Source organism: Octopus bimaculoides, chromosome 3 (assembly GCF_046866305.1).
Source record: "Octopus bimaculoides isolate indiv1 chromosome 3, ASM4686630v1, whole genome shotgun sequence".
Lineage (NCBI taxonomy): Eukaryota > Metazoa > Mollusca > Cephalopoda > Octopoda > Octopodidae > Octopus > Octopus bimaculoides.
In genome coordinates, this window is record NC_142930.1 from 21,797,780 (window position 1) to 21,823,864 (window position 26,085).

Consider the following 26,085-nt stretch of genomic DNA (forward strand, 5'->3'; position numbering starts at 1 on the left):
TATATATGCATGTGTGTGTGTGAGTGTATTTTTTAAAAAGTTAAATGTTATGGTTGGTCATAGAGTGACCATTGGTTTCACACCTATAAAGTGCTTAGCAGTATAGGCAACTTACCAAACCCAAATGGTCAAAGGTGCATAACTTCTCTACAACTGGAGGAAGTATTCCTGACTCAGAAGTATAAACTAGAGACTTTATAAATTGCAGCCTCATAAGTTTTAGGGTATTCTGATAACTTCACTTGTCTCACTATTTAATTTAGTGAGCAAGTTAACTTGAATTCTTCACCTACATCATCATCATCATCATCATTAAGCATCTGTTTTCTATGCTGGCATGAGTTAGACAGTTTGACTGGGACTGGTAATTTGGAGAGCTGTACTAGGTTCCAGTTTGATTTGGCTTAGTTTCTATGACTGGATACCCTTCCTAATGCCAACCACCCTAAGAGTCTAGTGGGTGCCTTTCATGTGTCACTAGCACTGGTGCCTTTTACAAGTCACTGGCACAGGTGTCTTTTATGTAACACCAGCATGGATACCTTTTAAGAGTCACTGGCCCTGGCTACGACTGATTTCATTTGGCTTGATGAGTCTTCTCAAACAGAGAAAATTACCAAAGATCTCAATCACTTGTCATTACCTCTGCAAGACCCAACATTCAAAGATCATGTTTCATCACTCTGTCTCATGTTTTCCTGTGTCTGCCTCTTCAACCAGTTCCCTCCACAGTTAGAGATCAACACATTTTTACACAGCTGTCCTCATCCATACACATCATATGGACATACCAGCATAGTCTTCTCTCTTGCACACCACATCTGATGCCTCTTATGCCTAATTTTTCTCTCAGGGCACTTACACTCTGTCATCCATGAACACTAACATTGCACATAGAGCAAATCATACTAGCTTCATTTCTTTCAAGTTTTTGCATGTACTCTGCAGTCACAGCCCATGTTTCACTGCTGTATAGTGTGGCTGTTCACACACAGGTATCATATAATCTGTTTTTCACAATGAGGGAGAGGCCCGTTGTTACCAACAAAGGTAGAAACTGTCTGAACTTTACCCAGCATATTCTTATTCTAGCACCTATGCACTCAGAGCATTTACTTCCACTGCTGACTTGGTCACCCAGATACAAAAACTATCAACTACTTCTAAGTTTCACTCCTAACTTTTCAAGAAATTTATTTTCTGTACATTTCTAGGGTTAAAGTGATAGCATGTTGTCGACTAAATGTGACAGTCCCATAACAGGGAAGAATGCTACTGTTATTTAGCCCTAGGAAACACCGTTTCCTGTTTGACTTGACACTTTTCCTGTGTCCTTATGTTTTCAAAGTGGAGATAAGCAGCTCCACTTTGAAAACATAAGGACACAGGAAATGTATCGAGTCCAACAGGAAATGGTGTTTCCTAGGGCTAAATAACAGTAGTATTCTTCTCTTTTATGGGACTGTCACAATAAGTTGATAACATGCTATCACTTTATCATGCTGCTACTGCATAAATCTCTCTGAGAGATTTAGAAATATATTATTTCTAATTTCTAGTGTTTATTGTGCCTGTACATTTGCCACACACAAAGACTAGTTTCCTTGTTAGCCTTCGTCTGATATTTCTGCACCTCCTATGTGTCCATAGCTTGCACCAGATTATGGAGTTTCTACCTATACCACTTCTACATATCAAGCAGGACCATCTCCCTGAAAGGATTTGGAAATTGTCTACTTTCTTACTTACTAAGACATTGGTTTTTGCTAAATTAACTCTAACGTTCTTTGATTCTAGACCTTGCTTTTGCACCCAAATATTTTTCTCCAATCTGTTTTTTTTAAATCACCTCAAGACAGCAGATTTTTGTCATGATATAACCTAAATATTCATCAATTAAGTGCTCCTGAAACAGCTGTTGCGAATTTTAAACCCCATACCGGAATTTCTGCGTACCCGTTCTATTGCTAGATAGCCGTTGAGCTTGCACTAGGTCCATCCGAAAAACATACATACATACATACATACAAGCGTATGTGAATATCCCTTTTTCTTTAATTTTGAAAGGAATCAATGCAAAATTAAAACATTGCAATAATTCAAATCGCATCATACATGAATGTACCTTAATATTGCAATACCTCATTTTACCTTATGCCCATTCAATTTATCACCATTATATTTTATTTCATATTGAATTCTAGCATTGGATGACAACCTCAAATTTCAGAAAAAAGAACAGTTGATTAAATTTCAACTGGTACTTTATTTTATCAACCGACTTAGAATGATAAATCAAATTGATCCCCACCATAGTATTTTGAATTCAGGATGTAACTATATACTGCAAAGTATTTTGTCTGAATCCCGTCATTGTATTTTCATTCATGATGAAAATGCAACATAGCTGTCATCCCATGCTGTATTCATGCTCTTCTTAGAAGGAGAATGACGTGGGATTCTGTTCAAATTATATAATCACTGAGATTAGGAAGGTCATTTAAACTACTAACATCCTTATCGTTATCATTATCGATCAATTGATTTATTGCTTCAATTTATATTATTTTTTGCCTTACTAGGGAACTCAATTGTCTGTGATTTCTCATCAAAATACTACTGTGGTTATAAAATAATAAATGGATGGCGACTGGTATTAGATAATGGTACTAGTTGGCTTAATGCTCCTGGTAAGTATAGTGGTCACTTAACTTTCAGTATAAATATTGTCTTTTACATTCTCCTGTCTGTCTGTTTGTCTCTTTCTCTCTCTCTCTCTCTCTCTTTCTCTCTCTCTCTCTCTATCTCTCTCTATCTCTCTCTATCTCTCTATATATATATCTATCTCTCTTTCTCTTTCTCTCTCTTTCTCTTTCTCTCTCTCTCTCCCCCCCCCTCTCTCTCTTCATTTCATGATATTTTTCCTCACTCTCTCTCTGTTTCACTCATGTACTCTTTGCATCATCTAGCATCCTAGATAATGCTTAAGGCCTGCAGTATTTTCTGCTATACCCATCTGGTTTGATTCTCAATTAGAAGACTCCAGGTTCACTCCCACTATGGGGCACACTGTATCTTAGCTTTTGGTTGACCCAGACTTTCTGAGTATCATTGTCACACAGCATTAATTTGTTTGAATATTATATTAATGTTACCAATACCAATGGAATCCTCACCTGCTTAATATATATTGAACTACTGAAACCCTTATTTGTTGAAACAGACTCAACATTGACTCATTCATCATTTATATTATCATATATTTTGTTCTTCTCACATTTTCTTTTTGCCAATGTTCTCTTCTTTTATTTGATATTCACAAGAGTACAGATGTTTGAGATGATAGAATGTGTACAACCAATTAAAAGCTTGGTGACATGTATTTTGTCCCCAGCACTATGACATGCCATTGTAGCCAAGATGGTTAATTTACAATGGCCAAATCCAACGAACTACAGTATATGTCAGAGCAGAAGAGACATTTTTTTATTCTTAAATGTAACAAAAAATTGTCATGCATCTAATGCAACCCAATTACAGATGGTATATGATTGCATGATGAAACATTAAATTTGTCTTGTTTTCAAAATATATACTTGTTGAGTAGGAGTGCATCTTATATGCTGACAAAAACGATATATGGATGTACTGCAAAAGAATATAGCCTGTTAATGGCTGCTTTGGAAAAATGATTTGTATAACTAATTTGCTGGACTGTATGGCTCAGCTTATCATAAGGGAAAGTTTACTTGTAACTGACAGCATCCTATCTAGAGAAACATTCGTCTCTCATCTGCATATTGTCAGAGAAAGCTAAAATAAGAAACAGTCCATTTGATGAAAAAACTTTACGGAAGAAAAACATGTGTTTCTTATATCTTCAACTTTCTGTTTGGAATTTGGAATTTTTTACTTGTTGGAAGAAACAGTAAATTTATTTGCTAATGTTTAAACAAATAGTCATTTATTTTTGAGGAAAAAGTAAAAATTCTGACTTTTCTTCACCCATTCAATTGTTTGTTTTGCAATTCAGTAATTCTGCTAATATTTCTGATAATATTCTTTGATTTACAGGTAGTATGCAGATTATAAGAACAAATGGGAAAATGCTAACACCCGTGGAAACATTGGTAGATTCATGTGTGAATATCAAGTTTACTACATCTCCTACACTAACTGGGAATTTCTCAGTTATTTTAAATCAGTGGAACCCTAATGCAAAAATTTCACATCATCTCGCTTGGAATGAATATTTCTTTAATCAAAGAAATGGAATATATGAAGGACAATTCCAGCTTCCCGCAGGGAGAAGTTTTCTTGCATTCATAGCAGATATAAAGACCGGGGGACTGGCAATTAATAGTGTCAGAATTTTTAACGGAACCTGTCCTGAATTAAGTTAGTAATTCATTTCTATTTCCTCTTGATTTTTCATAGTTTTGATTTTTATTTTCATAATCTTGATCAATGATCACATTCAGAACAGCTTTCATCATAGATTTGCTCAATCAGAACTGAAGTTAAGCAAAAGCAACAACAAATTTGAAAATCTATGCTTTTAATTCCTAGGTAGTTACACAAGTACCATGTGTTTCTACTAAATGTTTACGTACCAAAATACACGTAGAGTGGGAAATGCACCAGACAGTAGTGAGCAGTTTCAAGATATGCAATGTTTGTTTTGATGACTTTCTATTTGTTGTAGTGTGACCATATTGTTATGAAGGAGAGAATAAGTTCTGTTTGTATTAACTATGACTTTCTCTGGTAAAATGGTGAAGGTGTTTAGTTTTCTGAGTAATAATTATGCAGTATTGTTTAGTTTCCTGTCTAATCATTCTATAATATTGCATCATGTTAGAGTATCAGAGAAAGTTCCATGATAAATGACACATCTCATAGGTCAGGTGATGTATAGGGAGTATGACTTACTGAGCAACTAGGAAGCTAATTGGTTCAGAATAAAGTTCTAAAAGTTACAATGTAACATGACTCTTTAGAAGATTCTAGATGAATGCACAAGTATATAAGAAAAGCTAGTCTCCATGTGTAGGGGAGTGGTAAACAGAAGTCAGTCAGTCTGAAACTAATTAACAAAGAACTACATTCCACAAGATGTGTGTTTTGAAGACACCCAGCAGTGCATGACTTCTCTGGGTAAGCTGGCTTGCTGGGCTGATCTGCAGTTTCCCTACTGCTACCATTTGCTGTTGGAGCCATGTTGGTACAGAAGGGAGGCCACATTTTGTAACAATAACTAGTTTTATATGTTTAATCAGAACAGATGCCATACTCATATTTCAAAATTCAAATATGTTGACATAGCTGGATGCAATGTAATGCAAATATTATGAGCATTTAAATTGTGTCAAACTTAATGAATATAAGTGCAGATGTGGCTGTGTAGTAAGAAGTTTGCTTCCCAACTACATGGTTCTGGGTTCAGTCCCACTTCATGGCACCTTGAGCAGGTGTCCTCTCCTATAGCCTCAGGCAGACAAAAGCCTTGTGAGTGGATTTGGTACACAGAAACTGAAACTGAGGGGGAGAGATGGGTGGTAGGAGGGAGGGTGGGGGAGAGAGACAGGATGAGGGGGTTAGATGAAGAGGGGAGGGGAGTTGATATATATATATAAATTTAGATTCAAGGTGAATATGGTACTTAAGTTTAGGCACCAGAATTAAGTATGGTATTATCCATAGAATTTCAAAATAAGGTGATTAAAATCAAAATATGCAACAAGGATATCCAAAGTTAATGCAGTATGATCGTTTCATACAACTCCATTTATTTAAACAATGTGAACATTCCATCAAATGTAAAATGCAGAGCAATCCTCAGCTACGCAAAGATAAAGAAATTTACTGAAATTTCATTTCAACAGAAGGACATATTTTTGTAACTACATTTAAACTCTCCAAGTAGAAAGGACGAATACAAAAACCCATTTTGACTTAGCCAGACCATACAAGCTAGTAATCAATTCTAAGCAGATTTTTAACTGTTACTGATTTTATTTGTTTTGTTGTTTTTTTTTCTGATTTATGGATCATCTTATCAGAGGATTGCTCTGCATTTTACATTTGATGTAATGTTCACATTGCTTAAATAAATGGAGTCGCATGAAATGATCGTACTGCATTAACTCTGGATATCTTTGTTGCTTATTTTGATTTTGTATGTGTGTCCCCAGTTACTACGTGACAACCAGTGTAACTTAGCAGTTCAGGAAAAGATATCGATAGAATAAGTACTAAGCTTAAAAGAAAATAAGTACTGGGGTCAATCAGTTCGATTAAAATTCCTGAAGGCATTGCCCCAGCATGGCCATGGTCTAATGACTGAAACAAGTAAAAGATAAAAGATAATATCAAGACATTTGGATCAAAATATCATCAATTTTAATTACAGGTCTTGAGTTCCTTTACTATACCCTGTTTTTGGATTCCATTTTCCATAATTTTTCTACCAAGCTATTTTGATATTAAACATTAATATAAATATTTTAACCTTATATGACAAGTGTATGAGAATTGTTAGTAGCCTGTGGAAAGGCAGCTCTCAAAATATTAAATAACTGATTGTTTTAAGGGGTTTATCTTTAGAATCTAATGGAATCTTAATGTTATCTTTAGAGTGTATCTTTACAATATCCATATCCATATTACATTTTTATTGGTGATCAAGCAAATTGAAATGCATTGCAGACATTACAGATATTGTCTGCGTGGTTAAGAAACTTAATTTGCAAGCATATGGTTTCAAGTTCAATCTCACTGTACAACATCTTGAGCAAGTGTCTTTTATTATAGCCCTGAGCCAACCATTCATTTTGAGTGAAGGTGGGAGACAGACACTGTGTGAAAGCCCATTATGTGTGTTTTTTTATAATTTTATTTTTGTTTCCTTCCACTTCTTGACACCTGGTGCTAGTTTGTTTACATCCCTGTAAATTAACACTTTACCAAAAGAGACTAATAAAGTAAGTACCAGACTGGGGTCACTTTGAAGATGGCATTGAAGCATAGATACAGATCAATGAGTGAAACAAGTAAAAGATAAAAGATGTAATCTAAAAATAAGATTGATAGTTTAGGAAATTATAATCTTGTTAACAATTCAGCTCAGATATTTTGACATCTAATCAATAATAATAATAATAATAATTATTATTATTATTATTATTATTATTATTATTATTCAGTAGTTTTATTTTTATAACGTATTTTCACTTCACTATCGAGCGTAGCTCTGTGCGCCTTGGGTATGTGCTGTGGTGCTCTTATGGTTACTGCATTGAAGGTGTTTTGCATAGGATGTGTGCAGTGCCCAGTAGTGCAATTTTCAGTATGTTATATATATTTGTAAGTCTTGGTGTTTTTGTTATGTATTTGTCTGAATATTTATTTTTTTATTATTACTATTATCATTATTATTATTACTATTATTACTATTACTATTATTATTATTATTATTATTATCAATTACAGATTGTTCAAAGAATAGCCATAAGTGTTTAGACAATTCAAAATGTATCAATGAAAAAAATCTGTGTAACAATCATAAGAATTGCATCAATGGCAGTGATGAAGCAAATTGTCGTAAGTAAAACTTAATATAATTTTGTTTAAAAAAGAATTAATTTTTTAAAGTATTTTAATTTGCTTTATGTATGTTTTTTTATATATAAGTATGTATACCTTTCTATGTGTTTACACATGTATGTCTGTATACTTGTGTATGTTTGTGTGGATGCATTTGTGTATATGCTGATGTTTGCAAAAGTAGTGTGCTTCAGCAATTATGCACTCATATGAACCCATTTTTCTTACAGGAAAAAACTTACAGTTAGAAGATAAAAATGAATAATTTGTTTCATTGCACATAAATCATTCATCAATATTTATTGTTCACATATGCACAGTGTCACAAATTTGGTGTAGTGAATATAAACAAATGCATGAAGCTAGCTATTTAACTGATAATTTTATTGAGCCCAGAAGAATAAAAGGCAAAGTTAGCCTAAGAATGTAAAGCGATATATATAATCCAATACTATAAAGTATTTTGTCAATCATTTTCTTGATACTCTCAATCAGCAAAATATTTACAAATCCTCCAAGAACCTATCAGAGTCAAGAGCATATCATTCAGTTATTATACAGATCATAATGGTTCCTAATATCACTCCGGTGTTATACAAAATAGTTGGTTGCTGACAGCCATGTTAGCTCCCTTTAAACTACCAAGATTAAAACTTCTTATAGCATGGCTAGTATTGAAGCTAATTGTGAAAGTTTTAGTTTACCAGATATCTTTGATAAATGAAATAGTATTTGGCTATCATTTAGTATCTTTTAAATAGATACATGTGCGTCATTAGCCAAAGTATTGCCTTCTTATGTTGAAGAACTTTGACAACAACTCATCCATGATGCAACAGAGAGAGAGAGAGAGAAAAAACCAGATTAAAACAAGATTCAAACTGTTAGAAGTAATCTTCTGGCATAAAATCTATCTTTTTCTCCTGTAGCCTCACTATATTAAAAGATTTTAGTCTTGTGAGCTGTATGGTGACCTCACTAATGCTGATGTCAGGAAAAAACAGCACCCAAAACACTCTGTAAAGTAGGTGGAATTAGGGAAAGCATGCAGCTGTAGAAATCATACCAAAGCAGACACTAGTGCATGGTGCAGCACTCAGACTGATCAAATCTAGTCAAACCAGCCAACACATTCCAGCATAGAAGATGGATATTAAAAGATGATGATGATTTGAATATAGTTATTTATTTTATCATAATTTTGTTTTATCAAGTCAATCTGACCAAACAAACCACTCTGTTCATTTTATTTTTTGTTCAGATATAATACATTTATACTACATTATCTAATGTGAACCTCTTTTCTTTAAGACATGAAAATGTGATTTGATAGAAATTTGTTGCTATGTCTAAGAAACCAAACAACCAGTCTTTTTCTCTCCTTTCTTCCCCCCCTCTCTCTCTCTCTCTTTCTCTCCATTATTGGTCGAACCATCTAGCCTGTCATATCACTTAGTACAGTTTGTGAATATGCAGTTACTTCATAAGCATTTGCTTCAAAATATGTATTTTTCACACTTATAAATATGTCGATAACCTATCTGTTACAGATATATCTTTAAATAAAAAAAAAAGGGAAAATAATTTTGCTTTGTGGCCAACACATCCATTTACAGATTTAGAGTCTGGGTCGGCTTCAAGTCCACAATAAAATTCATAACTTCTTTCTAACTACAATAAACTTTGTTTCTAGAAACAAATTACATCTGCTCTGACATGCAAAAATATGCTCACAAAAACTGTCTCTATATTCAGATTCAAAAGCTTAATTCAAATAATAGATTAAGCTTTCTCTCACTACTATTGTTATCTATATTGCTAATGAAATGTAAAATTGTAAGATAAATTTTATACTAATGAAACTAAGTTCAATAATTAATCATTAGATTACTGATAGATCATTGAAATACCAGGAATATTGTCATTGTTATCATGAATAGATTCATCTCACTATTTGCTTTTTTACTGATCTTAACTTATTCTGAATTTCAGCAATATACTTTAACTGTGGTTTTGAAGATACTAATATGTGTGGTTTTAGAAGTTTCCCAGAACAGAATTGGAAGTTATCTACTGGAATGTTTGGCAATATACCATCGCTTGATCATTCAGAAGGAACATATGAAGGTGAAATGTCTTTCAACATTTAAATTATTTGCTATTTTAATACTTATAAATCCATGATAACATATACTGGAGATGTCTGCCATAAACTATTTCTCAATGCATATCAATATTGCATAATTTTTTCTTTGAGGCTCAAACTTTTGGTGCTAATTTAATTATTTCTCTACAGGTCTGTATTTGGCTTCTTCTATGGGTATTTCTTCTCATTAGTTCATTTTTTTTTCACTCACCTATTCCTCTATCCAGTATTCACTCTCATTAATATATGTGCTTTCATGATTCACTTCAGCTTATGTTTTTATACAATATTTACGCATTTAGTAAACAATACTCAAAATGATTTCATATCATGTATGTATGTATGTATGGATATTATGTATGTTTCATTACAATACAATATCATAAAGAAAATTTTTTTTCCTTACCAACAAAAGTATAAATGACATGTATCCCAATTTGGAATAGGTACACTGTATTGCAACATATCATAAGAGGTGGTTAAAAGGGTCACAATCAGGAAGGGCATCAAGCTGCAAAACACTGCTTCAAGAAGAACCCCATGATGAGTGTGATTACATATGGGTTGGTCACAGCCTAATGTACTCTGTGCAGATCCTCATTTCCTTTTCTCAAATTCAAATTGGAGAACGCAGTTAAAGCAAGGGAGAAATTAGTTCATTTATGATGGCCAAGTACTGATGTCCCTTGTAGAGATTGAAATTTGGGACATGGAACGTAGGAAAGAAGACAGAGCGATCAGAGAAGGTGGGTGAGACATTGATCAAAAGAAAGTAGGCATCCTGTTGTCAACAGGAGACGAGATCAAAATGAAGTTGTTAGAGAGTGAAGAGGGAAAGTCTAGGACATAAGTACGAATTTAAGCAGTGAGGTTGTCCAAATGATGTATATGGATTTTGTGTCTAGATTTATGTAGATTTTGTAGATAGTGTGGTGGCTGTGATAAAAACAAATGAAAAGTTGATGTTGGTGATAATGGTGATTGGAAAGATCTTGCTGAACATAATCTCTGAGTTTTGAAGATGGATTTGGTGTATGATAGAGAAGCTGAGAGAGAATGTGAAAGGTGAGGAAGTTGTAGTTGGAAGGGACTTGAATGAATGTGAAAATGAGTATGGCTTGGAGGAAGATTATGGGGTTTACAAATATGGTGTAAGGGATGGTGTCGATGAAAGCATTTTGGAATGTGTTGATAGTTATTAATCTGTTATATTTTCTCTTTAAGAAATCAGATAATAAACTTATTTAATACATCAGTTTGGTTGATGTCAACTGTTGATAACTTGAAGGCACATATGTAATGAGACAGTTGAAACCTTCAGGATACAGGTACAAATGTAATCCCAGGAGAAGAGGCATCATATAGTTTGTATGATTTCAGAGTAAGAAAAGGAGGAGAGCTCAGCAGATGAAGTACCAATTAAAGATAAAAGTGTGAGACTCAAAGGAGTGAGAATGAGAGAGGCTTTAAATGAGAAGCTGAGTATGGATGACGATGAAATCATTGAACATGAAAATGGTTAGAAGTCACTGAAGGATAATTTTTTAGTAACTAGTGATGGTGTGTATGGATGAACAAGAGATCCACCAAGACACTCAGAGAGGTGGTGATAAAATGATGAAAAGAGGAAGAGGTTCAGAGAATGGCAGGGGTTATGGGATATCAGTAGCAGAAGATACACCTCATGAAAGTCACAAAGCAGCAAGAAGGCTATAAAGAAAGAAGTACATTAAAAAATATTCAGAGTACATATGGATTGAAAGCAAGGTCAGAGAAAGGTATTTAAGATTGCAAAACAACAAGAGAGAAAGGATAAAGTGGAATAAATTGTGAACAGAGATGGAACTAAGGGAAAGTTAAAAGGATATGTGGGGAGGTTGTTCAATGTGAGAAATTAATTGGATGAAAGTATAGAGAGCTATTCACTTTTTGGAATGGCAGAGGAGATAACTGAAAAAGTATTTGAGAAACTAATAAAAGAATTGAACAACTGAAAAGCAGGAGGTCTGAGAAAAGTTATGGAAAGTATGTTAAAACTTGTGGGAAGTTAGAGTATGAAGAAAATTACAGAGATTTATAGGTTGGTTGGGGAAAAGGTCATATTCCAGTTGACTGGGAATTCTTCTGTTCAAGAGAAAAGTGATTCTCAAGACTGTGGCTTGTTTAGAGAAATTAAGCTAATGGAGCATGGAATGAAGTTAGTAGAGAGTTAGTAGTCAAGAGAATAATACAGGAAGTGAAGAGTAATGAAATACAGGCTTTTTTTTACAAGGGATAATGCCTATTTCTTTCACTAACTCTCAAAGATTGGTGACTTTATGTCATTAATGTTCTGTTTATTTGTTAAAAGCTGGGTCATTTACATCAGAAAGAGGAACAACTATTGCATTTTTCTTTTTTATTATTGTGAGGCAGTTAAAAGAGAAAATGTTTTTAGGCTAGAGGAAGTTTTTGATAGCATTTTATACAAAATAGTGACAGGGGCATTAAGAGAGTTAAAATGTAGAGTGGGGATTGCTTAGAGCAGAGAAGACAGTGTATGAGAGAGTGTGCATAGTTGTAAGGATAGGTACTAGCAAGAAGGGAAGCATGTGATGAGATGGAAAGAACAGGGTAATGACCATGTGCAATATGCATAAAGGGTATTGGAACTCCTTTAAATGTACCCTATCCACTGGGTGAATTCATTAAAAATTAATTAATGTGCCAGGCATATTTAAGTATATGTATAGACAGAGCTGTATTTAGAGGGTAAGTTGAACTGAGTCTTGAAAATGGTATGAAGATGAAAGGTGTGAAAGCATTTGGTTACCTCAGACCTTTCAAATGGCAATGGTGGCTAGAGTGGGATGTACATGGATGATATTCCAGAATGTGAGTAGTATTGTAATGAAAAGATGGGTACCACTGAAAATAAATGGAAAAAGGTTTATGCAGCATGAGTAAGAAGTACTATGAATTATGGGAACAAGTGTTATGATTTATGGGACCTGTATAAATGTGAAGTAGCACAGAAAGTTGGAAAAAGAACTTAGAATGGTTTGGTAGATGAACTGAGTATCACGAATAGAGAAGAATACAACCAATGAAGAGCAGATAATAGGAATATAGTTAGTGATGGACGCTGTGAAGAAAAATGACCAGGTCATATGCTGGGGATGGATGAAAGTGACTAAGTGAGAGGAATGATGGAAACGAATGTGGAGGGAGTCAGAGGAAGTGGGAGAACAAAACAGACATTGTTAAAGATTAATGCAGAGGAAATGAGGGCAAGGGTATTAGTGAGGGAAAATGAAGGCAATGAAACAAAATGGAGAAGACCATCATTGGACTCATAAAGCTAACCCCAGTTTTATGAATGAAAATAGCCTTAAATCTTTTGTTGTAGAATGTGTTGTTCTCACATCTGGGACAGTATTACTATTGCATACACAAACATCCTAGATTGCATCCAAGGAAAAGTCATTCAACTTCTTCGCATTGTATTACTCAGAGTAAGGCAGCAAGCTGGCTGAATCACTAGCATGCCAAGCAAAATGCTTTGTGGCATTTCCCCCATCTTCACATTCTGAGTTCAAATTCCACTGAGGCCTACTTTGCCTTTCATCCTTTTGGGATTGATAAATTAAGTACCAGTTGAGTATTTGGGTCGACGTAACCAGCTTAGCTCTCCCCTCAAGCTTCAGGCCTTGTGCCTATAGTAGAAAGGATTATATTACTCAGTCTCACTCTAGCCACTGGCCTACAAACATGCGGTTGTCTCTCTCTACTTTTGACACCACCACTATAATGGCCTGTTCCTCAGAACAACATGGTCTCATGCCACCCCAGCTCAAGCAGTCCCAACCCATCACCCATGTAGTGTCCAACTCTGCCAGGCTCTGTACTAACCACAATGCTCAGTCCTTCTTCTCCAAGACGTCAGCCTTCTGACATTTCCTTTCTGCTAATGATCATCCTGCACATGTTTGTTTTCTCAAATAAAAACAAACAAAAGCAAACAGAGTAATGGCATGAATTTCTTCAGTCTTGGAAGAAAAACAAAAACCGTGGGTACTTCCTCTTTTTCCCAACCTAGCAAGTAAAATCATAAAATTCTATAAGCTTTTCATTTTACTACACACTTTAAACGCTTGGTCTCTTGTCATGATATTTACTTAAAATGAAATATTACTTTATTTTGCAGGCCAATATATAGTGTCAAATTCTAGTGAAGAAAGCAAACTTACAGTACCTGAAATAACCATTAAAGACACTTTCTGCTTTAACTTTCATTACATGTTTTATGGAAACGGTACTGTATCGGTTTATGATAATGATACTTACCTAATGAGCCTTTCTAAATTTGAATATGACATGTGGAGAGGTGTCAATATCACTTTGTCTGGAGGAATTCACAACATTCACTTTGCATACTCAAATGGAAACAGCACATCTGGAGCAATGGCACTTGACAGTGTTTCAATAATCCCAGGAAGATGTTTACACAAACGTAAGACAGTTTAAATCTTTATTTTTCTTGATATTTGTATTTCAGAAAATAAACAGAATTTATCAAATAAGAGGATATGACAAAGACAACATAAATTAGCCACAAAAGTTCCATTTTTATAATCTATCAAGAATAAAACTTTCATTTCTTCCATATTTTCATAACAAATTCCAGCACATCATCACTAAAAGCATTTCCCCTGATAATGCACATCCTCAACAAAGAAGAGAACATAGCAAAAACTGGCTTCCTCTTCAGCACCACAAAATATATCAGTCTCCATTTTCCATCAACTATTAATCCTCCATGAAGCTCAGGTGAGTCTCTCAATGGAATACTGCTGCTACATATGGGACAGCGCCACTACAACACACAGAGACATCGAAGAACCACATCCAAAGGAAGGTAACCTAAATGATTAGCAATGACATAATAATCCTTTCTACTCTAGGCACAGGGCCTGAAACTTTGGGAGTGGGAGGACTAGTCGACTACATCGACCCCAGTGTGCCACTAGTACGTATTTCATCAATCCCACAAGAATGAAAGACAAAGTCAACCTCAGCAGAATTTGAACTCAGAACAAAAAGATAAGCAAAATGCCACTAAGCATTTTGCCCAGCATGCTAACAATTCTGCCTACTCACCACCTTGAGCAATGATATAATAATGACCCCAATAATTTTTCCCATGTGTTTCTAGCTGAAATACTGTTAATAAATATAACATTCACCGATCTGCAAGACATCACCATCATTTAACATTCATTTTCCTTACTGACATAGGTAGAATAGTTTGATAGGAACTTCACCAGGCTCCATTGTCTGCTTTGGCATGCTTTGTTTGGTTGGATGCCCTTCCTAATGCCAACCACTTCAAAGAGTGTACAGGGTAGTTTTACATGGCACCAGCCCCAGTCCTTTTTATGCAGCACCAGCACTGAGTCAGACAGATTAAGCTTTCTTACCACTCTGATCCAAATAACTACCAAAATCTATAGACAAATTGAATTTGCCTAATGATCTTTTTTAATATTCAAAAACATTTTTTTTTTTAATATTTTCTTTTATATGTCACAAATGTTATACTTTATAATTAGAAATTTTGCTTCATTAAAAGATGAGTGTAATTTCATAAATTTCTATGGTATTTATTTTCATTATTTCTTTTTCCTTTAAAAGGTTGTGAAGAAAACTGGTATCCTTGTAATAACAATGCAACATGCTATTCTTTTTCTGAAATATGTGATGGTACAAATCATTGTCCCCATGGAGAAGATGAATATAATTGTTCAGGTAAGTTTTATTTACATTTGATTTTGCTCAAAAATATTTATTTTGCATTAATATTTACTCTCTCCTTTTTTTTTTTTTTTTTTGTAAGAGCTCTTTTAGTCTTTCAAAGAAAAAAAAATGTTGACTCTTGTTTTAGGAAATATATACATCTTAAAAATGGTAACACTCATATCTTAAGCACCACCATCACTATTATCCCTTTCATCACCTTCATCAGCATCAAGGTGTTCAGAAATAAAGTGGACAGTCAGGAGAAAGAACAATAAACTCAGACTCTTTTGTAATACTGTACTCCACACAATTAAATGCAGTATAGTAACTGATAGGCAAAGGCATCATATACTGAAATAATGGATTTGTGGTTTACATATGATTATTTGGTTGGTTAGCAGTGTGTAATAGTCTTGCTCAATCAGAACTGACATGAAGCTTACAAATAACAACAACCATCATCATCATCATCATCAGTTTTTATGTCCATTTTTACATACTTAAAATCTGGTTAGCTTTCTTGTCATTCTCACTTGTTTCAAGTAAGGTAAATATTTCCTCATGGTCAGACATGTCTTCATGGAAGATTGGAAACAAAGGACCATCACTTGTATAACAGTGACACTTAATTACAACTGCTAGATGTTGTCAAAATAAGAACACTCAACACACACACACACACACACACACACAAATACACAATGAGCTTCTTTCAATTTCTGTCTACCAAATCATCTCACAAAACTTTGTTTGGTCCAGGGCTATAGTTGAATATACTTGTCCAAAGTGCCATGCAGTACAGTGAAACTGAACCTGAAACCATGTGGCTGGAAAGCAAACTTCTTAACCTCACGTCTATGCATGCACCTTGTTCTTCTATGCTGGTTTGAACTGAAGAGGTGTACAAGAATAAATCCTTTATCTTAACTCTACTATTGTTGTTATATGCAAGGGTGAGCTTGTATATAATATAGGCTGTCTATGTTCATAGGCTGATTATGGAGGAGTGATGCTAGTGCTATGAAATCTGGCATACATTAATTTCAGTTCTTCTTAGCAGTAACTAAATTGTTTATTTCCAGCTAATCTGACATCTGATTGCTCAAAGAAGACTTCAAAAGTAACTGGTAGTGATTTCTCTTGTGAGCAAAATTTAGCATCATCATGTTATCAAGTATGTGAAGGAAAAAGGTTTAGCCCCCGACAGCATTCATGTTGACATGGTTGCTACATTAGGGGATGATGCTATAGCTTTATCAACAGTGCAAAAGTGGGCAGCTGAATTGAGATGGGGGGGGGGGGAAGGGACAGTTTTGAAGATGTCCCATGGTCTGGACATCACTGAGGAAAACACTGGTTGCTTTTACAACATGGTGATGGATGACAGGTGATTGACTATAAATCAAATAGTCAATGCTATTAACATATCCTGTGAGAGAGTTGGGGAAAATCAGACATTGTATGAGGTAGATCTAGCTGATTTCCTTGATAATTTCCTTATCTCAGATAATGCCTATCTGAGCAGCTATGCATGCAATTTCCAAAGGCCTTAGGGGTAATAGTAAGTGAGCCTTCCAAAAAAAATAAAGCTGATTAATTTTATGATGAAATCTACATAGAAATCATCTTGCTAAATTTGGTGGTACAACAAGGCTGCATGAGATCATAATATAAATGTATGTGATTGATCATGTGAAATCTTTTGGGAGAAGATTCCACTCCTATTCTACTTCTCTGCTGTTGAGTGATTATGGAGTGTATTTCCACAAAACATTAGCCAAAAAGGAATCCACTTAAGTCATCAGGTTTACTGAAAGCTGCTATAATGAGGAAAATATTGCTTGCACAAGCTTCTTACTATGTCTATATTTTAACATTCCTTAACATTCCTGAAGTCGTTGGGATTTATATGTAATGCTAGCATATCTTAAGAATGGAATGGATGTTACAGAGGAGCAATCTCCTCCCTTCTGTCTACATTTTCACCATGATACCAGTTATTTTGATAAAATTTGTTATTGTTCAGTTAAAATGAAATAATGCAAGCCACCACCAGTATTTTGGTCATTAAAACCATCAACACAAAAAAGTGTTGTTCTGCCGCCAAGATAGTAGGGATAGTAACCTGTACTAACTCAGTGATTGAGAAGCATTGTACTCTCTTTACAATCCCAACCCTACAAAGTACAAATATTAGAAGTAGAGAAAATAGTTGGTAGAAAACTCTACAAACTTCTGTCTTTTATTATTCATAGATGCAACTCCTCAAAGAGGTGTGATATTAAAGCAAGTCTAAGAGTAACATGCAGTTTCCTTTAGATTGTATCATTCAAGCATAGATGATACAAGTGCTTCTTCATCATTTCATTGGGGATATTTTAAGGCAAAGATAGACAAGATTAGGATGAAATCTTTAAACAAACAGATGTGAAGTGATATCAGATGTATCAAGATAATCAGCTCAGATACTTGTATAAATCAAACTCTTTCTGAATTCAAAAACCAAAGCTATTGTTAGGATTCTTTCTATCAAGAAGACCTCTCCAGAAATACATTATGTGGTAATGATTCCTAACTACTTAAAGGAGATTAAATAGAATTTAGTGAACTTATAATTGTGAATGTTAACTGCTCAAGGAATTGTTACAGATCTTAATTTTTTTAAATATTTTCATCAGAAGAATCTTTAACTAACCCAATCTTTTGTACCTCTCTGTATGAGCACAGACCAATTTTGTTGGTCAATTTCTGTATAGTCATTTGAATTTAAAAAAAGGAAATAGTATAATACTGACACTTAATACATTGACCGTGGTGAATGAATGGCAAAGCAAATTCCTGCAGTATTTCAATGTCATCCATAAAAACACAAAACTAAATATTGTATTAGTTTCATTCATTATCCAAACTAATCAACAACTTAATCAGAATTCTTCTTTTTTAATATAGGTAAAAAACGGGAGTTTAAATTAACTCATGGCCGAACTTTGTGGTCTGGAAGAGTGGAAAAGCTTTATGGGTCACAATACATACCAGTTTGTGAGAGATATCTCTCGGATAACATAGTGAATGACATCTGTTCTGAATTAGGAGCCAAGTAAATATTTTATGCAATATTTATTATATCTGTTATTATTCTTGTAATGTTAAAAAATTATAGCTATTTTAAAGTAAATCTATTGTTCTTTCAATATGTGTATTACTACTTAAAATGTATCTATACTATTTAAGTATTACTACTTAAAATGTATCTATACTATTTAAGGTGAATATTCTTTACATTCATAAAATATTAACTTTTGCTTAATTTTCATCTAAAATTCAAATGTTTATCCTTTCTTAACTCTCTGTTACCGTAAGCAAAATATTTTATATTTTGTGAAAGAATGTCAAATATATATCAACAAAAAAAAACATGCAAATGCAAAGAAACATTTAACAGATTAACTAAAATCTGTAGGAATTCAAAACTACACAAATCTTCATTGACAAACACCTAGTGCAATGACTTCTGTATTACATGCAGAAGCATCTCATATTACGTGATGCCTATGTCAAGATGAGGGTGGAGACCGAGATCTATAACAAAGAAGACAACAGTGAGTTTGTATGAGACAACCTACTGTTAGCCACTGACTGGATCTGTGGACAGAACAGCGTCCCAGTTAGATTGTGAAACAGTTTAAAATCAATTTACTTCTGAACAGGAAAAAAATAAAATGAAATAAAGTATCTCAGGACAAAAAGAAATATTCTCTGTGAGAAGGATATCATCATCATCATCCTTTAATGTCTGTTTTTCATGATGGCATAGGTTGGACGGTTTGACCACAGCTGGCAGGTAGGAGAGCTGCACCAGGTTCCAGTTTGATATGGCTTGGTTTCTATGGTTGAATGCACTTCCTAACACCAACCGCCTTACAGTGTGTGTGCTGCATACCTTTAACATGGCACCAGAACAAATGCTTTTACATGATGGGCTCTTGCAGGCCAATCCTCTTCATCAGGGGAAGTGGCCTTAACACTTCTATGGAGGACAGGTCCTCTTGAGAACAGCAAGGCACCAGTTATCTCAGTCTTTTGTCATCTCCTTCAAAAAGTTCATCCCATGTCTTCCTGAGTCTCCCTCTTCCATGAGTTCCATCCACTTTGAGTTATTAGAACTTCTTTATTGGGTTGTCAACATCCATCCACATCACATGACCAAACCAACACATTCTTCTCTCTCATACACAGTATCTAATTCCTCTTATGCCTAACTTTTCTCTCAACACATTAGCACTTTGTCATATATGTACACTTACATTACAAATCCAGTGGCGCATATTAGCCTCATTCTTCTCTAGCTTTGCATGTCCTCTGCATTCAAGGCCCATGTCTCACTACAATGTAGAATTGCTGTTTGTATACATGCATCATACAGTCGTCCTTTCATTTGGAGAGAGAGATTTGGTTGCCAACAGAGATAAAAGCTCTCTGAATTTTCTCCATCCTATTCTTATTCTAGATATTACACTTTCTGTACATCCTCCCCCCACAACTAATTTGTTTCCCTAGGTGGCATAAATTATCCACTACCTCTAAAGAGCCTCCAGGGAATTTGAGAGAATCAATTTCCTGAGTATCTGTAGTTTTTATGGCTCCTGTGCATTTTCCACATATGAGCACTACTTTCTTTGTTAACCTTCCTATTATTCCATTGCACCTCTTCCATAACCTACAATGGGTACATGGCATGAAATTCCTGCCTACACCTTTCCTGCAAATCAAGCAAGGTCACTTACCTGAAGTGTGTAGCTTCTTGTCTGTTTTCTTGCTTACTAAAACCTTAGTGTTTGCTAAGTTAACCTTAAGGCCCTTAGATTCCAGGTTTTGCTTCCACACTGGAAATTTCTTTTCTATCTCTAATATAGATTCTGCAATGAGAGTAAGATCATCATCATATAGTAGTTCCAGAGGATGCTAGTCTTGAATTCTTCTGTTATAGCCTGGAGGACAATGATGAAAAGTAAGGAACTGTGGACTGTCATTGGTAAATGCCTACTAGTACACCAAATTCGTCATTGTACTTGTAGTTAACTCTCACCTTACTTGGATTTGTGGATATCTGTGAATATCATCATCATCATCATCGTCATCGTTTAATGTCTGCTTTCCATGCTGGCATGGGTTGGACGGTTTGACTGAGGGCTGGCGAGCCAGAAGGCTGCACCAGACTCCAGTCTGATCTGGCAAAGTTTCTACAGCTTGATGCCTTTCCTAACACCAACCACTCTAAGAGTGTAGTGGGTGCTTTTACATGCCACTGGCACGAGGGCCAGTTAGGTGGTACTGGCATCGACCACGCTCAAATGGTGCTTTTTACATGCCACAGGCACAGGAGCCAGTCAGGCAAAACTGGCAATGATCACACTCGAATGGTGCTTTTAATGTGCCACTGGGACGGGTGCCAATCAGGCGGTACTGTCATTGACCACAACAATGACTTCACTTACTTCAACAGGTCTTCACAAGCACAGTTTATTGCCCATTGATTGAAGGGTACTCTTAAATGGGCTGGTTATGCAGCACTGGCATAGGTCACGATTATGATCTCACTTGGCTTGCCGGGTCTTCTCAAGCACAGTATATCTCCAAAGGTTTCAGTGAGGCCAAATGTTCAAACGTCATGCTTCATCACCTCATCCCAGGTCTTCCTGGGTCTACCTTTTCTGCAGGTTCCCTCAATAGCTAGGGTGTGACACTTTTTCACACAGCTACCCCCCAACCATTCACAACACATGACCATACCAGCGCAGTCATCTCTCTTGCACACCACATTGCTTTTTAAGTTCAACTTTTCTCTCAGGGTGCTTACACTCTGTTGTGTATGCATGCCAACATTACACATCCAGCGGAACATACTGGCTTCATTCCCTGCAAACTTATGCATGTCTTCAGCAGTCATGGCCTATATTTCACTATCATGTAGCATAGCTGTTTGCACACATGCATCATAAAGTCTACCTTTTACTCTGAGCGAGAGGCCCTTTGTCACCAGCAGAGGTAGGAGCTCTCTGAACTTTACCCAGGCTATTCTTATTCTAGCCAGCTAGAAACAATGTTTCTTGGGGCTAAAACAACAGCAACATCATCCCTTACAGGAAAGCCACATTATATTGGCAAATAGCTTTTACTTTAAAGAACTGTTAATGAATGTCACTCTTTGAGAGATTTAGAAAAAATAATATTTCTATATTTAGATCAGTAACCGTAGAGATAACATAACGAGTTATACAGTTTAATTATTACATTTATTGTTCAATTACATACAAAGAACGCACTCACCCAATGTTCGTTATGAATAAACAAAAGTCATGTCCGCCATATATATATCAATGACATTTTACTACGACAGTCCCACAAGACAACAACAATGAAACAATGAACTCAGACGAACCACATGACACACGGAACGTCAGACGAATTACATATCTAACAGTCCATATAACACCTCCCCACTGAAATTGATGCTACACAAGAAGTATCAACAGCAAAGTCTCTCTTGGGTTTTACGGGTTCTCTTGGACCGTCTTGGGTTGTCTGGTCCATACTCTGGAACGGGTAACATGGTCTTGGGTCTGGTTTGTCTTTGTGTTAGTGGCACAGTTTCCGAGATCTCCATCGGGTGATCTGTTGCAAATTCAAATACAGTGTTTTCTGCATCACCAGGTTCATTGTCTTCCTCAGTTGTGTACCGCGGTCGCAGCTGTTCCCAGTGTCGTCTCCACATCGGGCCATGAGGTATGACCTTCACGTTAAAGCAGCGAGTACCCAATGACTTCTTAATGATTGCTGGTACCCATCGGGGATCTTTGTCTCGGCGAGATCCATAGTAGAGTGCATACACAGGATCTCCGGCCTTGTACTGCCTGGTAACTTTAGCAACATCAGCCGAGCTTGGAGTCACCTGAGACTTATGTGCTTCCTTAGACTGTTTGCCTTGAGCAATGTGTACTGGCGATGGCAGCAGAGAATCAATCCTTGTTCGTATCTGCCGGTGATTCAAAAGTTCACTTGGAGAGAATCCACAGGATGTTGGTGTTCTCCGGTACTGCATCAAGAATTCTTGAAGTGCTCGTGTCGGCGGAAGAGAAGACTTCCTCAGAGCTTGTTTGAAGGTCTGCACCAAACGTTCCGCTGCTCCGTTGGTAGCTGGGTGGTAAGGTGCACCTGTCAGGTGTGTGATCCCGCGTTCTTTGCACCAGCTCTGGAACTCCTCAGACGTAAAAGTTGGTGCGTTATCGGTGACCAGTGTGTGAGGAAATCCGAAGTGCGCAAAGTCTTCCTCAAGCAGATTTAAAGTGGCTTTGGAGGACGTAGAGGAAGTAGGATGAATGCATGGGTACTTGGAATAAGCATCTGTGATCACCAGCCAATCTCTACCCATAAAATTTATTGCATGGTCCAGATGTAAGCGGCTCCACGGCTTTTCTGGTAACATCCATGGGTGAACTGGAGGCTTAGATGGCTGCCTTTGATGTTCGTTACATGAATTACATCGTCGACTGGCTATCTCTATAGCAGCATCGATACCAGGCCAATAAACAGCAGTTCTTGCTAGTTGTTTCATGCGTTCCATGCCAAAGTGTCCGAGATGCAGAAGATTGAGGATCTTTGGCTGCAAGCTATGTGGAATCACAACTCTAGATCCATGTATAAGGCATCCATGACAGATACTAAGTGAGTTTGATAACTTATGGAACTTGTTGACTTCGTCATTGATCTCTATGTTCTTTGGTGGCCAGCCTTCACGGACATAGCGCATCACTGTAGATATCACTGGATCTTTCCCTGACTCTTGACGGAGGACGTTAGCATCCACAGGTTGGACTTGAATACTAAGAGCTTTGATGGCACACACCATGTCTATGTCTTCACCATTTTCCTTTCTGTCAAAGTCGTTGTCATCACCGAATGGCAAGCGACTGAGGGCATCAGCATTGCCATGATCTGCTGATTTCCGATATTCAATGGTGTAGTCAAACTGGTTCAGCCACAGGGCCCATCGTGCTAGTCTGTTAGCAGCGAGAAGTGGCGTCCCTTTCCTCGGACTGAATAGTGATGTCAGTGGCTTGTGGTCAGTCACGAGTACGAATTTACGACCGTACAAATATTGGTAAAACTTCTGCAAGCCAAATATGATAGCTAGGGCTTCCTTTTGAATTTGACTGTAGTTACGCTGTGCAGAAGTGAGAGTCTTGGACATATTGGATATTGGGCGCTCGCTTCCATCAGGATAGCGGTGAAACAGGACTGCTCCAATACCAACGTTTGATGCGTCACAAGCCAGTCCCAAAGTTTTGTTTGGATCGAAGTGTATCAGAACTTGACTTGATGAAAGTACATTTTTCAAGTGATCAAAAACTGACTGTTCCTCATCTCCCCACTTCCAAATAGTTGACTTTTTCGTAAGGCAATAGAGTGGCTCTGCTATACTGGCTAAGTTTGGGATAAACTTTCCATAGAACTGAACTGAACCTAGGAAAGATTTCAAGCTTGATTCGTTCGTTGGACGTGGCATCTTTAAGACTGCTTCGACTTTGGATCCCTTAGTGATCCCTTCAGCCGACAAAATGTGTCCAAGGTATTCTACACTGGGTAGTGCAAACTGGCACTTTTCACGACAACATCTGAGTCCATTGTCGCTTAGACGTGTGAGCAGACACTTTAGGTTGTTTAAGTGACTGTTTGCATCTTTCCCACTGACGAGCATGTCATCCTGGAAGACGGCCACTCCAGGTAGATCATGGGTCAAGTTTTCCATGATCTCCTGAAAGTAACCAGGTGCTGACTTGATTCCGAAAGGGAGTCGTTGTTGCAGGAGTACTCCACGGTGAGTGCTGAGTGCGAGTCTGCGTTGACTTTCTGGAGCCAGCTTGATCTGATTATAGGCATCAGCAAGGTCTATCTTTGTATATCCGAATCCACCTCCGAGTTTCTGCATCAGTTCAGCAGGGAGTGGCATTGGATGACGGTGATCAGCAAGTTAGTCATTAATTCCCACAGAGTAGTCACCACAAATCCGTAGTTTGGGCTTCAGGTTGCTTGAAGCGTGTGCTTTACGAATCGGTACCACTGGCGTTCCGTATTCATTGAATTGAACAGGCTTCCAGATTCCCTTGGCGATGCCTTCTTCGTAACCTTTGGCCAGGTCATCACGAAGAGCAAATGGGACCGGACGTGCCTTGTGAAAGACTGGTGTTGCGTCCGATTTGAACTTCACTTCCAGTTCAAAGTTCTTGAGACAGCCCAATTCTTGCTTGAAAAGATCTGGAAATTCATCACACATGTTGTGACAATCTTGCTGCAGGGAAACATAGGGCTCGCTTGAGGTCTTTGGATACATCCCTTCTGCACCTTCCCTCTTAGCTTGGCTGTCTATGCTTTTCAAACCTAGAGCAGTGTCTACGGAAATTCCCAGAGTCTGGATAGCATTCCGACCCAGTAAATTAAGATCAGAGATCTTGGTGACTATGTAAGGTATAAGATCCTGCTTACCAGTTGTTGGATCCTTGGTTTGGCCCATGAAAGTTCCTAGAACAGGCAGGTTGTGCTTGCTGGCAGATTCATAGCGATGCTTGACATCTTGCAGCTTTGGTCTTCCAAGTTGTTTCCAGACTGACAAGGAAACAAAATTGCCTGTAGTAGCAGTGTCCAATTCCATTGTGAACAGTCTGTTCTGGATTGTTACTGGCACAATTAAACTGTGAGTGTCTCGGGAAACTTCACCTAGGATCGCCTTGACTAGCTCAGCTTTTGTGATTCTTTTCACGGGAGTTTGTGAATGGCCATTGCGTTGCTGATGTTGTTTTTTCCTACACACCGCTTGCAAATGACCCTTTTTGTCACAAAAATGACATTTGGTTTCCCTGAAAGGACAGTCTGTTGCTTTGTGGGCCTTTCCACATCGGTAGCATTTCTCCTGGTTTGTGGAATAAGACTGCTGATGTTTCTTTTGAGGACTCTTATTCCTGTTCTGCTGGACCTTGTACACCTGCTTGGTTTTGGAACCGTATACAGTTTCTTTTGCAACCTTTGCTGCGTCTTCAGTCTCAATGGCAACCTGGACAGCACGGGCAAAATCTAGTTCTGAGTCTTTTATCTTAAAAAGCGCCTTCAGAACCGCTTCATTGTTAACCGAACATATGAATCTCTGTCTCAGAGCTTCATCCTGTGGGTTGGTGATCGCTGGAAAATCACAGGTAGCTGCATCCTGGCGTATACGTGCTGCCAGCTCCTGAAGAGTTTCGCCTGGCTTCCGCTGCATATCACTCCAAAACTTGAAACGCTCTCTCACAATGAAAAGTTTAGGGTCGAACTGTTCCTTCATGAAGTCAACGATTTCGTCCATTATCAAGTTGTTGATATCTTTAGGCGGATTTTGTTGGGTAGCCAGATTAGCAAGTTGTTTGTAAACAGTAGCAGTCTGATTGGTCAGGAACACTTGTGCCATGCGTTTTTCTGGTACAGCATTAGCAGCCACAAACGTACGGAATCTTGACCAGTAATCAGGC

The 26,085-nt window shown here is 36.9% G+C and overlaps 1 protein-coding gene across 1 annotated transcript in view; it reads left to right on the forward strand.

The window, feature by feature from the left end:
• Nucleotides 1-9,597: 9,597 nt before the first annotated feature.
• Nucleotides 9,598-26,085, forward strand: part of LOC106878182 (chymotrypsin-like elastase family member 2A) — a 56,284-nt gene continuing 39,796 nt past the window's right edge. Inside the window, exons 1-4 of the mRNA XM_089348675.1 lie at nucleotides 9,598-9,732; nucleotides 13,938-14,279; nucleotides 15,368-15,538; nucleotides 18,479-18,626. The gene's annotated coding sequence lies outside the window, so the exon portion shown is untranslated. The remainder of the gene's footprint in view (nucleotides 9,733-13,937; nucleotides 14,280-15,367; nucleotides 15,539-18,478; nucleotides 18,627-26,085) is intronic.